Raw genomic sequence first — 9,957 nt, 5'->3', positions numbered from 1 at the left:
ATTACATAAACCTAAAAACTATTCAAGATAATAGAGATAACTAAGGATATTATGAACCTCAACCTAGTCGGGTTTAATGACTTAAATTGAACATTGCACTTTTCAATTATGCGTCTACTAGTGTCATATGATTAAGATTGCTCAGCTAATCTGAGTGTATCCAATCACATATGAATGACATGAATCATGATATTAATTGAAAACATAATTGACTGAGGCACAAAAATGTTAACTTGAATTAAATAAATATCATTAAATTAATATAAGCATCCTAGCAGATTAAAACTTCATAGTTGATGTCAAAAACATAAAACTCAAAACAAACATGTTTAAAATAAATAACAAGAGGAAAGAGTAAACTCTATTAAGTTCAGCAGCCTTTCGGATCTATTCTAACTGACTCAGTTTAGCAGCCTTTCAGATTTATTCTGATTGAGGCGCTCCTCCGTTCTGACTGATGCCTTTTTTGCTAAGTGTTTAAGGGGTAGTCGGATAATGAGTGCTTTTGACAAAACTTTTAAGGCTAAAGAATGGAGAAGGGATGGATGGCTATGCAAGGGAAAAAGGGAAAAGGAATTGAGATGAAAACTAGTGAGAATAAGAGAGAATTGTTGAGGGATGAAAAGGTATTTATAGGTGAAGCTAAGGGTTTGAGTTTACTAAAAATAGGTTTAAATTTCCTTCCTTCCCTCTTTTATGTGGCCAGCCATGCTTCAAGGAACAAGGGATGACCAAGTCTTCTCAATTTGAATTTCAAATTCAAGCTAAAAATAGCTACAGAGTGGACAATTTCAACAGAGAAGTAGTTGGGATGAAATCTGATTATTTTCCAAGTGTAAGGACCTTTAATTAATTATCCTAAAACATATTTTGGGTAGCCACCTTTAAGTGTCGAATTTGGGCTCTTGGTTCCCCTTGTTGGACGGTTTTTCAATCAAAACTTAACAGACATGTCCATCTTTCATCACCTTCTTTATTGGCTCGAGTAGTCAACCTCATGCCCGAAATTGCATGGTCTTGCCACCCACATGGATAACTTGTACATGTACATTAATAAATTAACATGAATTAATATAAAATATGAATGAAAATCATGCATTAATACATACATTAATAAATTAACATGAATTAATATAAAATATGCATGAAAATCATGTAATTAAGCATAATTTCACATACTTTCTAAATTCATGTCTAAAATTACTAATTAAGTAAAATTCACTTATTTCAATAATAATTACTCAAGATAAACATATTTATTAAGTAAAAAGATGGAAAAATATATAGAAAAATCTTATATAATTTCAAGTTTACAGAAGTCCGATGAGGACTACCTTGGGTAGAAAGTCGACCGAAAAGTAGCAAGAAGTGGAAGTCCATCAAGGCCATACAGCATGAGAAAGACCATGTAAAAATACTAAGAGTGGAAACAGTTAAGGGATACTTGAGACGAAGATAGTCTGATAAAGTATCCGATTGAATGGAGTATTATAAAAGATTAGACTAAGGTGAATAAGTACTTTGGGGTTCCATTGTGGCACGAGTCCACCAAGAACATAGGAGTATGGATTCAATCAGCCAAGCAACATGTTTAAGTCTGCAAATGGGGCTTATTGGGTAGAGGCCTTAATCAGGAAATATATTAAGGTAAGGATCCAAAATTATGACGAATATTTTATTAAATGCCAATAGTCGTGGTTAGTTTGAAATGGTAGGTACGAGTATCAGTGATGAGGTATATCCTGAAGGGTATAAGAAAGGTCTGGAACAAGGGTAAATAATGTCAAGGGCATAACAAAGTATTTCCAAATGGGTCATGGTTATGATCAAGTCGGGTGGTTTCGCCCGCCAAAGTTGACTTAGAGAGAGAGAGAGGAATTAGCTACGCCACGAGATTCATGAATTCTCCTACGAAATCCAGGAAGTTTAAACCCAATGCATAAAGTCTAATCTTCCTAAAAATTTATGCAGCTTTTCATGTATACCATTGTGCAAAGCCTCACTAAGTTCTTCTGAACTTATAAAAATTAGTGCTTGTGTGCAGGGTAGATGATGACTCGAGAAATTGAGGGAAGGGACTAGGTCAGACACTGCCAAAGTCAAGTAATGGTGCGGTAGTTGTTCATGTATATAGAGGGGTAGGGGTGAGCATTCGATCGAATTGAATCGAAAATTTTTGAGTTAATCGAGTTTTCGAATCTCGTTTTATCATCCTAACTTTATTTGAAGTTTTCTCGAATCGAGTCGAGTGAGATGGAATTCGAATCGAATTGAATCGAATATATTTGTTCGAGTTAAATTTTAAAAAATTATTTTGAGTCCTTGTAACCACTGTCACCCATTGTAATAAAATTTGTCCACCTTAATCAAATTTTTTATTAACTTTCATCACCTCATAATTTATTTATTAATTTTTTTATATACTGGTTAGCTTCTTTGCTTGCTTAGTTGTTTCAATTATCTTCAGATTCTTGTCACTATGTATTTTGGAATTAAAAAATATATTAAATGTAAAAATATGATTTTTAATAAAAGTTATTTTAAAAATAAAATGTGAAATTGATACCAATATAAAATTTTAACACGAATATTTTATGACATAATTAATAATTCAATTTTAATATAAATATTCAATATGACTAAACAATTCAATGATATAAATAATATAAAATGTGAAATTTAATTTAATAATATAAATAGTAGATATAAATAAAATTATTACTATTTATGTTTAGTGATTTTTTTGGATAATTTTGATTTTTATTTGACAAGAAGGATGATAAGTAAAAGTTTAGGGGGAAAATAAAAAGTTTTGGGGAATAAAAGTTTGAGGGAAAGTAAATAGGGGGAGTAAAATTTTGGAGGGAAAATATTAAAAAAAAATTGGAGGGGGGAGGGTTTGGGGTAGATGGGAGGTGGGATGGGAAGGGAATATAAGTTTTAGGGGAAAAGTGGGAGGGAGAAAAAATTTTGGGGGAAAATAAAAGGTTTTGAGGGTTTTGGGGAGTAAAATTTTGAGAAAAAGTAAATGGGAGAGTAAAATTTTGGTGGGAAATAGATTTTGGATAGATTGGGGGGTTGGGAGGGGAGGGGAGTAAAAGTTTTGGGGGGAAAGTGGGAAGGAGTAAACGTTTTGAGGGAAAAGTAAAAAGGTTTGGGAGTTTGGGGTAAAAATGTAAAATATTATAGTTTGATATTCGAATTATTCGAATTATTCGAGTTATTCGAATTCGAAAACTCAACTCGATTCAAACTCGAAATTTAAAAAAAATCGAGTTGATTCGAATAAATTGATTAACTCGATTCGTTTAACTCGAAATTCGAATTTTTTTCGATTTTTTCGAGTCGAATCGAGTTTTGCTCACCCCTATAGAGGGGCACCTTTAGACGTCACACCTTAGGATTTAAGTTAAATGAGTCTGTATTTGAGTCTTAATGTAAACTTGGTAAATAATTGATCATTTAAAGTGTCAAGTTGTAAGCATTTATAACTAACATGATATGGGTATTAATAGTTGTGAGAATTTGAAAATTTAAGTTGTCTAAGTTTGTAATTAAATCAGACTAGAAATATTGTTAAGTTATTCGGGTTGTTGTAACATCTGGTACTTGAACTTGGTGGTAGGGTATAAGGTGTTACATGTATAATTTGAGACGTAACTAAAATTTGAAATGAATAAAAATTGATAAATTCATAAAATACATGAATAAAATCAAACAAATTAAAGAGCACAAGTTAGATTCACAAGTTATACATAATAGAGGGATTGACAGTAGAATTGGATCTAAAATTTTAATTTGGCCTTAATACTTCAAGAGAAAGATGTATTCGATATCTTCAGAGGATTGGTAAAATTAATGCGAAAACAATGTAACCCTGTGATTATATTATTGACGCTTCCCTGTTAGTTGATTTCTCTATAGTTTCACTCAAGGTTATCAAAATTAAATAAATGGTCAAATTATTAAACTCTCGATTTTTAGTTCATCCAATTAGATTGGTTCAATTGAATAAATTATATTTTAAAAATATATAAAAATTGATTTAATCAAATTTTAACTCAATTCAACCATCAATTTATATCGATTTGTAGATTAATTGGTCTAAACCTTTAATTTGAACCGTAACTTAATCAATTCTTAGTTCGATTGAATTCTACAAATAATAATTTGATTGTTATCTATTTTCTAAAAGAAAGAAGAAAAAAAACAAAAAAATACAGGTGTGAATGGAATCATGGAACGATATAAATGAGAATAGAACATTTTGCATTGTTTAGTTGTCACCCATGTCATGTTACCAGAAGTTTAAAACCATCTACCTCTCTTTTTTTAAATTTGTATAATATGTTGTTTTTCTTTTGGATTTTAATCAGATTGAGCCACCAACCAATCAAAGGAAAAACAAATGAAAGATAAAGCCAGGCTGGTTAAAGAGCTGATGGATTAATCATTGTGGTAGTGATTTTATATTTTTTATAGTGCACACTTTAATGAAAAATATAATAATTTTAATCAGAAAAATAAGTTTTAATATTGTTTAGAAATACGTTTCAATGATCTTTGATTTTATATATATATATATATATATATATATATATATATATATATTGCTTGTAATTGACTTTGAATTTGTTTATTTGTTTATTCTTCAGCTCTCCTCCCACTACGTCTATAAATTCAATACCATTCAATGTTATTGATTCTTCAATCCTCTTTCTCAACTCTTCCTTCTTCTCAATACATCTCTAACTTTTCTTCCTTTTTCTTTATACGAGGCTTCATCCTTATTTCTTTCATTTTGAATAATCTTATTATACGTTCTAATCATATCTGTTTATTTGGACAATATCTTTAACTACTTATAGTCCCTCCCCAACCCATAAATAAGAGGATAATGCGTTTTAATACATTCAAACCCACCTCTTTCTGCACTGACAGCAATACCCATACCAATCAAGCTAAAATTCAATTTTATCTATTTCTTTTCTTTCTTTTTAGTTGGTTTGTTTAAACCATGATTTTCATAATAGGAATAAGCTAAATAATTGTTTGAGCTGCAAGCTAGTGAGAATCATCTTTAAGCTGTGAACCCGAAGCCGGATGAAGCAGTTCAAAATTAATTGCATTGTGAGTTAAATTATTCTGGCCCAAAACCGAAAAAGAAAATTAAACCCACTTTCTTTTAATAGTTGAAACTAGCCCAATGGCAATTCCTGACCCAAAATTAGGTCCAAATGAATACAAAAATCTTTAAAGTAAGTGTCAGAATGCCTTTGTAATGTTAGGTGTTCCAACTATACCTGTCCATCGTTCGGGCCACCTGGCCCGATCTAAAGACCCGTCTAATAATAGGAGGGTTGAGTAAAATTATAGACTCAAGAAATTAATTTAGATAAAAAAAATAAGGCCATATTAGAAAATGAGCCGAGCCTCTAGTAAGGCTTTTTTAGTCTGGTCCAGCTTGGCCCGAATATGCAAAAAAAAATTGATGCTTTTTATTGCTGTTTTTTACTCTCTTCTTTTTTGTTATTTGCTTGTTATTTTTTTACTACTTTGTTATCATTTCATTATTATGTTGGTATTATTTTGTTGTTATTGTTTGGATATTGTATAATACTTATTTTATTGTTGCTACCATTTCACTATTATGTTGGTGCTATTTTAATGTTATTTAAGTATACATATTTTAAAATTTTATTTTTAATTTGTTGGTAAACATTTATTTTAATAGTTTTAATATTTTTTATGTATTATATTTTTAAAAATTATATAATAAATAATGTAAAAAAAATTATGCCGAGCTGAACCTGAATTTTAACATTTTATCCGAGTCAAACTGGATAAAGTCTTAGGTCTATTTTTTAGGTCGAGCCCAAACCTAACAAATGGGTCTAAAATTTTTATTAGATTCAATCCTGCACAACCTATAAACACCTCTGCTTCAAACCCATCACCACCCGCTGCTACATCTTTGGCCATCATGTCAAGCTGCAATCGCTCCTGTCAAGGGTTTTTTTATTTTTTAATTATTTTAAAATTTTGAACTACCCATTTGCTGAAGAAGAAAAAGTTTGAAAGGTAGAGTTATAAACGATAAAGGTTTTAAAAAATGAAAAGGATATGAAGCAGAAAGGTTAGTAAACTTGTCAAGAATATGAAAAACTAATGCTTTTGCTATAGAAAGACAATTGGAAAGATTAAAATTTGAAAGGATAGAAAATAAAAATGAAAGATATAATTTTTAATAAAAAAGGAAAATAGAAAGAATAGTAAAGATGAAAAGTGAAAAAAGACAAAACATTTGAAATATATATTTCTTTTCATTATTTTGGAAAAATTAATTTTATATATTATGATAAAAATGATCATTTATCATATTTCTTTTCTTTTCTTCCATACCAAATACACTTTAAAAAGATTTCCACTTTTATACTCTTCTTCCCATCTCTTCACTTTTCATCTAAACAAATACTCTAAAATGAAAATTCACAAATAACAAAAATAAAAACCTTCAAATATTAGAATAGGTAAAAGGCAAAAATAAAAAAAGGCTACTATTTTTACAAAATAATAAATATAAAATAAGGAAAGTAGTAGTGTCTTTATAGCTCCGAGATAGTGACTCTTTTTTTTTTTTTTTGTGAATTGAGATAGTAACTTTTATTGTTTTATTATTGAATCATAATTTTAATTTATTATTATTTTATTTATTTTCAGATTTTTAATTTGTAATCCTATTAAACTAAAGATTAAATACAACAAATAGATTGGATTAAAAATTAAAAATAAATTAATTTAACAATTGCTTTAATTCTAAAAATTTTATTTTAAACAACTTGAACCAATTAATTTAACACAAATGATTCATTAAAAAAAGTTTTCATATGGATTAGTTGGAAGTTATATGATAAAGTTGTTTTCACTTTTGTATTACTCTTAATATTTACCTCTAACAGTGCAGGGCAGGCCATCTATTCAAGTGGTTTGGCAACTTGGATCAAACTCTGAACATCATAATCCTGTTAGCATGAAGAAAAAAAAGAAAATGCATAATTATTTCAGAAATATGAACTATTTCACTAATCCAACCTTATTTTAGGGAGAAATTCTCCATCTCCCTCCACCATTAGTTTGGTAATAGTGAATAGAGATGGTGAAGGTTTTTGTTCTTTTTAAATATTAGAGTAGAAGATAGGGTCATACGATTTGAATATGTGTAAACGGATATCTAATAAAAATCTTAACTATTATTTTATACGAGTTAAGAAAATAGAGATGTTTCTCGGTCTTATTCAATTTGAGTCTTCAACTATTATTACTTGTTATGGTGCTAACATGCTCTGCCCTTTTATTCTCACCCTATACCTGCTGAATTTGTCTACAATGCTAAAGTTGCTATATCTCCCTAAAGGCGTCCACGGTTGAATGGGTAAGGTCACGGTTTTATTTTATTTTATTTTTAAGTTTGGGCTCGATTTATTTAATTTGTCTAAATAATTTGTTTTATTATTTAAAAAGTAATAAGATATACATTATAATATTTGTATATTTAAGTTTTAAATAAAATATGTTTTAAAATTATTTATTTTAAAATCAAAATAAAATAACTCAATATTAAAAATCTTGCTCAAATTCAATCCAATACTTAACAAACCATCTTAAGTACGGGTCTATATCTCACTTTTTCATGGATTTTTTCATCATCTTATATATTCAAATAGAGTATATTTCATGTTATTGTTTTTTATACATTTAAAACTGTTAATTAAGATTTGAAACATAATATGTTTAAAATTAAACTTTTGTTCTCAAGTCTAATATGAAAGACGAAGATAAAAACATATTTAAAGATTGTTAAGGAGAGGTAGATTGATCTTAGAGAAAATTTTTAACTATCATCTTTAAGCGGGTTGTTAGTTGTTAATGAGGGTTTTATCTTTTGATTTTTGAAAGCCCAAATAATAATGCTTTGTATGCAACAGAGCGTAGGTTAAAATTTCACGAAGAGTAAATATCGAGATTTCCTAGATGGCTGATCAAGGGTTCATGCATTGTTTGCTTTATCAAACACTCGACAAGATGTTTTTACTCTATTAGATCTAACGCCTTACCGATAATTAAATTTACAAAGTTAATTCTCGACAAATAATAGTTCACAATCTTTCTCGAAGAAATCAACAAAAAATTACATGTAGATTACGCACTAAAATAATTCTAAATTAAATCCATGTGGATTATAATAAATTAATTACCGAAGTTATTTGAACATTGTTCCTAAAAAAAGCTTAATTTTGTAGTGGTTGGAATCTTAATTATCATTGTAGAAGAACAAGAAGGCTTGGGAATGTCCAAAAATGCGTTTGCTACTAGGTGGTTTTTGGAAATAACTTTTTGACATTTATGACAATCTCGCCACAAAGTCTCTAACAATAAATAAATGCTTTGCTTTGGTGTCGTTTTTGCTTAAATTTATGAGTATTATTTAAACATTATTTTATGTGCTTTTTTGGAAAAGCTTTTGATATTTAATTAATTTAGATTATAACGACATATTAATATGTCACATTATATTTATCTAAAATATAATCAATAATATAATATATTGATTTTCTAGCAAAAAAATATAATACATTAATTAGCAACAAATTAATTCTCATAAGCTTTTAACTCTAATAATACACAAACAAAATTTAAGACCAAAATTTAAACACTAAATTTTTAACCATAAACTTAAATCATAATTCTAACTCTAACCTTAAAATTCTAAATTCTTAATCCTAATGTTAAATGCTAAACTCTAAAATTCAAATATTATTTTACCGTTATTTTATTTAATTAATTAACACAAAAATCGAATAATTAGAAATAAAATATTGCTAAAGAGAAGCAAACTAGTGTTACAAAGTGTATGGCATTAATTAAGAACTTTTTCAAAAAAAATATTAAACACAGTTGATGTTATGAGTCAATAGGACATCAATTTAGTTGAATAATGATGAAATACCCTTACTTTACAAAATAAATTTTATTATTTTAAGGGTGTTTTATCATTTTATATTTTATATAGAAAATAAAAAAATATGCCTTATTTGGTTACTAGTGTAACAATATGAGATAAAAACTTATTTGTTACATATTTATTACAATAGTTAGAAATAAAATAAAAATAATGAATACAAATTTAAACTTGAAATTAGAAATATAAATAAAATTCTTGTAAAAATAAAACATATTCAAAATAAGTGAATTTATTTATTTTTGGTAAGGATAAGTCATAAAACTAAATTCCTATAAATTCTAATATAGGGTTCTTGAATCACTTTTGTTTTAACATACTAACCACCATCTTTAATCATAAAACTCAATCTCATACTTGCAAAACAGTGATTAAAGATTTGTTTAAAAGCAGGATAAATAAGCTAAACCCGTAATTATAGTATATGAGAAACTGTTATATGTATATTTACACATTTATGATATATATTATGATTTTTTATGATATACAAATTATTATTTGAATAGAAAATATTTATATTTGATCAGCTGTCATCTATACACTAACAGTAAATTAATGTAACCGTTAAAACGTCTTTAAAAAGTAGTAGATTAATTTGTATTATTTTTAGGCTTAATGATTTGACTACTCATGTTTACATGTTTTGTCGAATGATTCTAATTGTATTTTAAGGTTTCTTTTTACCATAAACCTTTATTATTTTTTCAAATTGCTTTTTAACAGGTTTGATGAAAGTATAGCTAAAAAATTAACGGGATGATGTGGAATTTCATATGTGGAATATTTTAATGAGATGTAATTTATTATTTAGACAGGGTGAAGCCAAAAAAATTTTAGGGGTGAAATTAAATTGTATTTTTACGACCAATTTAATAGCCTCTATCTTTATAATTTTAAAATATTAAATCAAAATTTATCATTTTAGGAGGAGCCAAAGT

Source organism: Gossypium raimondii, chromosome 11, assembly GCF_025698545.1.
Source record: "Gossypium raimondii isolate GPD5lz chromosome 11, ASM2569854v1, whole genome shotgun sequence".
Lineage (NCBI taxonomy): Eukaryota > Viridiplantae > Streptophyta > Magnoliopsida > Malvales > Malvaceae > Gossypium > Gossypium raimondii.
Note: the sequence above shows the minus strand (reverse complement) of the source record.